Genomic DNA, 7,560 nt, shown 5'->3' on the forward strand with positions numbered 1-7,560 from the left:
TCCTTAACACGAGGAATGACACCAGACCCACACTCACGAGGTCCACACAGGATGTCACCACCACACATCCACCCAGAAAGCAGACCCAAACCCACACTGATCAGGAAGCACGAGCAAGGACCAGAAGCCAGACCGCAGCTGCAACATTAGCCATTTCAAACCCCTCCAATCCATACATGCAGCAGACTGACACCCACTACGAAGATGTAGCACGACCACAAACACAAAGCCAAACAGCAGCAGTGCAGCTCACCAGCTCGAATCCCCCTGCAACTCAGACTAATCTGAGAACAACCAAGCCCCCACCCAAACAGGACACACCCCCAGCCAATCAGAGCACAAAAAAACCCATAGCCAATCAGAGCACAGCCAAGCTCCCATCCAATCAGTTCAAACCCCCACTAGCAGTTAAAAAGGAAGAAACAGCTGCAATCACACATTGCTCCCAGAAGCACGAAGATGAAGCCTGAAGAGGACGAATGAGACTTCGTCGAAACGTCGCCAAGACACTTCAAATTTTACGCGGGAGAAAACCCGAATAACCAAAGACCTATATATATATATATATATATATATACACACACACATATATGTTTTCTGAGGTTTTCACGGGTGTTTGTATATAGGTCTTTGGTTGTTCGGGTTTTCTCCGAATGAGACTTCGTCGAAACGTCGCCAAGACACTTCCAATCTTACACGGGAGAAAACCCGAACAACCAAAGACCTATACACACATATATATATATATTCACACACACACACACACACAAACACATGCACATATGTATAGTATATTTGTCTATCTACATTTCTATACATGTTACTCATTGGCAGAGATTGCTATGCATAATTATGCTGTTTGCTTCATAATATTTTAATGAATTCCCTCTCAAGATACCAACAAAAGTGGAAAAATAGAAGATTCTTAAAGAGGGAAAAGATGGTCCAACTATTACAAGCTGGGAAAAGAAGCTCTTAAGTGGAATGGCAACAACGCTGTTAATATATTGTGCCAATTAAAGTCTTGAAATAAATAACAAACTACTTAATATGTGTTGTAAATGTCATGCTGATTTAAGTGTTTTTATGCATAGATTACATCTCTTTGGAGGATTAATGTTGAGGTACTCAGAGGACTTCAAAAAACTTTACTTTGCTGAAGACTAGCAGTAAACAGTGGAAGATTGATAATGGTGGGAGAGCTCAGTGTTTTAACACTAATCATCTACAAGGCCTATATGGGATATTACCATCTGTAATGGTAATATCCCATTGGTATTTCCACAGCAACCAGAACAAAAAGCCTACACCATAATATTCCCCTTGAACTTTCCAGCATGCCTTTACAATTAATCAATCAGTCTTACGAAATTTCACTATAAGACTCTGAGACAGAACTGCATTTGTTCTTGAGTCTTGTGTAAACTGGATTCCTTTTTTTTTCTAGTAATTTTCTCCCATTTTCCTTTTAATACAATATTGTTAGTACTCATATCTGTACTTTATCTATACTTCTGGCCTTTCTGAAATCAGCTTGTATCAATATAAGAAACCATTGTTCTTGGGTTTTCAGCCTGAAAAGAGAAGACACGTAAGAAATGTGGAATGGAAGGGAACAGAAAAGAAGGAAAATCAGTTCTTCAAAGCCAGAATAAATTGATGAACTCTATGTTGACATTTATATTAGTTTGGGCCAAACCTGTCTTCTCTTGCCAGAGTTCTTAAATAGCAATTCCATGCCCTTGATCCCCTGGCTGATGGAAGAAGCCAGGATATGCTATCCATCTACCCTCTAGCCTTAAAGCAACTCCATTGGGTTCAATATATCCCCTATTGAAATTGAAAAAAAATAATAATCAAGAGAAACAACTCGTAAACCTTGATGACCACAGCTCTGGGTTCTTCTTGGATTCAAGGCAATTGGCTGATTTTCCTTCAATTTCTTTAAGAGAGGGAGCAGCAAGCCAAATGAACTTTCTACTTAAAACTACTTGGTTGAAATGGAAACTACTACATGAGAATTTGGAAGCTACAATTTGGAATCCTCAACTACAGGAGCTGGATCACCCGGGAATGCAATGTGAAGTGATTTTTGTGAGGATTAGGTTCCAGCTTTGTAGACCATTTGGAGCCAGAGTGTAGTATCTCCAAGAGTTACAACATTTATCATGGAAAGAAGTGGGCTATGACTTCATTGCTATTCTTGTTGGGAATAGTGATCTCAAGTCATGAGAGGTTGATTATCCGGTTTATTTTTAAAATCATTTATTATATATACCATATTTTTAGGATTATAAAACGCACCGGACTATAAAGACACACCTAGATTGAGAGGAAGAAAACAAACAAAATAAAAGTTTTTGGCCCCTAAGTATCGCGTTTTCACCCTCCCCGGCCTGCAGACTTTGCAGACCAAAAATAGGCCCTTTTTGGCCTCCTAAACCCTCCACGCATCCCATTTTTGTCAAAAATGCACCCATTTTTGGCTTGCAAAGTGCTTCTGGGGGCCAAGGAAGGCAAAAAATGGGACGTACGGAGGGTTTGGGAGCCTAAAAATGGGCCATTTTTGGCAAAAACGGGCCATGCAGACCACTGCAGAGTGCTGGGGCTGGGGAGGGTGAAAACATGCCGCGCAGAAGGTTCAGAAGCCCAAAAATGGATCCGTATTCAGTCTATAAGACGCACCAAAATTTTCACCCACTTTTGCGGGGGGGAGGGAGTGTGTCTTATATTTCAAAAAATATTTATTTATTTATTTTATTTATTTTATTTTGTCACAACAATATATGTAGGTATCATACAAAAATATTATATAGTAAATAAACACATATATGGGTAAATATAAGGAGGTATAAGCATATATATAGGAAGAAGAAAAGAAAAACAATAGGACAGGAACGGTAGGCACGTTTGTGCATTTATGCACGCTCCTTATGGTGCTCTTAGGAATGGGGTAAGGTCAATAGTAGAAAGTTTTTGGATAAAACTTTTAGGATTATGGGAAGAGACCACAGAGTCAGGTAAAGTATTCCAAGCACTGATGATTCTGTTACAGAAGTCATATTTTCTGCAATCTAGATTAAAGCGGTTGACATTAAGTTTAAATCTATTAGTTGCTCTAGTATTATTGCAATTAAAGCTGAAGTAGTCTTTAACAGGAAGGACATTATAATAGATGATTCTGTGAGTTAAGCTTAGGTCTTATGGTGTCTTCAACTTACAACCACAACTGGAACTCAAAAGTTCTGTTAAGAAATATGATCCCTACATGAGTCACATCCAATTTTATGACTTTTTAAAAATCTCAGTCACTATTATAATAGGTAGAATTATAATAGCTAGATATTGGAAATTAGATGTGATTTTTAGAATAGAAGAGTGGAATTCTGAAATGTGGAAATTAGCCTTAAATGATAAAATGACATGTGATATTAAAATTAGAAGTGGTGTGTATAAAGAAGATATTTTCTGGAAGACTTGGAAACCATTCGTGGACTATGCGCTTGGAAAATTGGACGCTTCGGTACCTGTACCTCGAGAACATGGATTTTGGCAATCATGAGGACATATCCAAAGACCCAAATCTTCCTTTTTTTATGTATAGCACAAGGGTGCAATAATGTATTTTCTTTTTTGTTTGTTAGAAAAAAGCAATAAAAATAAATAAATAAATAAATAAATAAATAAAATCTCAGTCACTATGAGTTAACACATCTGGTTTGCTCCATTAGTTTGCTTGTTAGAATTCCCCCTGGGAAGATTGCAAATGATGATCAGATGACCTTAGGGATGCTATGATGTTTTTAAGTGCGAGGACTGGCTGCATGTCACTTTTTTCATTGCTGTAACTTCAGTTGCAAACTTTCAATTATTTCCTGTTCAAAGGGATTGATCTAGCTTATGCCTTCTTAAGGCATTTGTAAACTGTTGACTGACAGTTGTATCTTGCAGTTCATGTTAAGACAGCTTCGTAGGAATAGAAAAAAGTCAGGATGTGGGAGTCACAACCACACAATTGAAATCCCACCCTTTTAACATATATGTTGTATCACTGGGTAGCTTATAATAATAAAACGCAAAAAATCTATAAGTTGTTAAACATTCTAACTCATGAGTTAGTGAAGCAGGCACTGCATGATGTGTGATACAAAGAGAACCCTTGAATTTGTTTGAATCTGCTTTAATGGTTTCCCCTAAAAATTTAGAGAAGAAAAAATAATTCATTCCAAGTTCAGCTGATTATTAATACAGTATACTTCTCCAGTGTAGTATCTGGAGATGTACAATTATGTCTTCTAACATTAGTAGTAGGTCAAGAAAGTCTGCAATACTGAATTCCAAATTCAGAGGAAGAAACTTCAGTTTTTTTATAGGTGCAGCAGAGAGAGAAAAAAAATGATCCAAGCAAACAAATGGAACACATATATCTTTTTTTTAAAGCTACTTTTTAGAACTTGGCACTCATTTATAAATAAATGAAGTAATATTTTAAAACTGTAAATGCAATGGCTAAGTTAAAATATCTGTTTTACAGCTTAAAGTTATTTAGACGTTTTTGCTGTTTTCCTCTTCTTTCTGCTATATGCAAAACATTATTTTTCATTATCCATTAGGGACGAACCATGGATTTCCTCACTTCTGAAACAGGATGACTTAAGATATAATGGCCTCTTATTTGAGAAACCAGAATCTCTTGGGAATACAGAAAGAACTGCATGTTTCTTTGATTCTTGACCAATGAGTTCAAAGTGGTGAGGTTTTCATGGCTTTGGAATTAAAATGAGATACCAGCAGGAACTATATGTATACCTATGCATGATCTAGGACATGGTGCCTCAACCTTGGCAACTTTAAGCCTGGAGGACTTCAACTCCCAGAATTCTGGGAGTTGAAGTCCACCAGGCTTAAACTTGCCAAGTTTGGGGACCTCTGATCTAGGAATAACTGACCGAGAACCAGTTTAAGGCAGCTTCTTTAGGTTGGATATGAATACTCACACTCAGAGATTTTGAGTAGGGAAGGGGAATAATAACACTTCGGATATAAACTTTTGACAAGCAAAAGCAGGTCTAAAAACAGAGAATATACTCAGGTGGAAAAGTGGAGATGGTCTTCATTTGTTTCTCATCCAGGTTTGGATTTACGTTGGACTCCCTTTTTTTCCTGCAGAATTGTTGTGCCTGTTGTCCCTACTGTTATGTATTAATACTGTACCTTTAAATATTTGAGCGGGAAATCAGCACGTTGCTGATTGGTCAAAACCTCCAACAGAACTATATAAAAGGAGAGGGTTTTCGCCCAGCCTGTTGCTGGGTTCACCCTATATTAAAGAGCTGTTGTCACTACCCTGGTCTCCAGCCTCGTTACTTCCCGAACTTAACATTGGCGACGAAGGTGGGATCTCGAGGCTAAGGAGAACCAGAACCGAGCTGAAGCACGATAGTTCCGAACCCAGCAAACTCAGGGCAGAAACGGAAATGGCAAACACGCCACCCGCACTGCAACCCGGTCAAGGAGAAATGGGGAACGTATATGACCCGTTTCGAAAGCTTTCTAGAAGCCAACGAACTACAGGGGATCCCGGATAACCGCAAACGGGCTTACTTCTTAAGCCATTGTGGGCCGGAGGTCATCGAGATTGCGGAAGCCCTGGCAGAGCCAACGCCGATACAATCGGTATCGTGGCCGACTCTGCAGACTTTGCTGAAGAACCATTTCGCGGGGACGCGGTCCAAATACGTGCAGCGGTTTGAATTCGGAGAACGTAGACAGATGGAGGGCGAATCCATCGGTGACTACATGGCCGCTTTAAGAAGAGCGTCCAAGGACTGCGGATACCGAGACCTAGACGAGGTGCTACTCGAGCAACTCGTCCGAGGGGTCAAGGACATCCGTCTACGGCGGCGGCCAAGGCAGCCAGAGCAACCTGATTAGCCAACGCTCTGGACGAAGCCAGAGCACACGAAATGTCTACTAAAGCAGCAGAGACCCTGCAAAAGCCTCTTCAATCCAAGGCGAGCTCAAAGCCAACGCCAGTACACCAGGAGGAGATTCAGTCCGAATCCGACGGTGAGGGCGAGGAGGAGGAAGGGGTCTGCCGGACTGAGAAACGCGACTTTGAGGACCGTGACGATCGGAAGCTGCGGAGGGCAGCATCAGCGCCAACGCTGCAGGTTTAAAGACGCAACATGCCGGGCGGTGTGGGAAGAAAGGGCACTTAGCTCAGGTCTGCAGAGCGGCCCAACCTTCCGCCAAAATTCAAATCGGCCAATCAAAGCGCTGAACCGGAAAGGCGGCCCGATTGGTTCAAACAAGAAAGCGCCAAGTCTAACCAAACGACTGTCATTATAGGCCGCGCCTCAACCAAAGTGGAAAAGAAGATTTTCACAAAGCCCAAGATCGAGGGAGTACGGTGCAGGCTTGAAGTAGACACGGGATCAGCGATCACCATCATGTCCTGGGACACTCTGGCGAAGTCGCTGCCGTCCGTCGCGAAGCGCCACCTGCAAGCACAGCGGCTACGAGTGCACGACTACCAGGGAATCGCATCCCTGTTCGAGGGACCACCTCCGTCCGAGTCGAGTATGGTCCACATAAAAAGACCCTGCCCATCACGATCGTCGAAGGAACTCTGCCCAGCCTGTTGGGGCTAGACTGGTTTCGTGCCCTGGGCATGGGAGTGACTGGCATCTACCGAAGTGACTGTAACCTGAAAGACATTCTCTTTAACGAGTTCGAAGATGTCTTCAAGGACTGCCTGGGCAAGTACAAAGGGACCCCTATTTCCTTCAACTTAGACCCCCAGGTAGCCCCTATTAGGCTTAAGGCGAGGAGAGTCCCTTTTGCCCTAAAACCAAAAATTGATAAGGAGCTGGATAAGCTCATTAATCAAGGGATCTTGGTGCCAGTCGATCACGCAGTGGGAGACGCCAATCGTCACCCATAAAACCGGACGGGTCAATTAGAATTTGCGCTGACTACAAGGCGACGCTTAACAAAGCCTTACAGAAAAGCGCCACCCGGTTCCGTAGTGCAACACTTATTGCACTCTTTGGGGCAAGGGCAAGTCTTTGCAAAGTTAGACTTGGCCCAAGCCTACCAACAACTGCCAGTAGACGCCACAGCCAAGCCCAAACGATTGTAACGCACAGGGGGCCTTCAAGTGCACCCGATTGCAATTTGGGGTCAGTGTGGCACCAGGGCTGTTCCAAAACCTGATGGAACGACTACTGCAAGGGCTCCCAGGGTAGTTCCTACATGATGTCCTAATTTCAGGGAAAACATGGAGGAATTGGGGAGCGGTTAAGAAAGGTCTTGAGCATTTTCCGACAGCCGGATTAAAAGTCAAGACAAACAAATGCCAGATAGGGTCGAATCCGATTTCTTGGGCTACGGATAGACAAGAAAGGAATTCACCCTACTGAGAGCAAGGTTAAGGCAATTAGGAAGGCTCCAGCGCCCAAAAACAAAGCAGAGCTGCAGGCATTCCTGGATTGGTTAATTTTACGCGGTCTTTTTAAAGAACAAAGCAACTGCTATGGAACCGCTGCATAGGCTCTT

Source organism: Ahaetulla prasina, chromosome 2 (assembly GCF_028640845.1).
Source record: "Ahaetulla prasina isolate Xishuangbanna chromosome 2, ASM2864084v1, whole genome shotgun sequence".
Taxonomy (NCBI): Eukaryota; Metazoa; Chordata; class Lepidosauria; order Squamata; family Colubridae; genus Ahaetulla; species Ahaetulla prasina.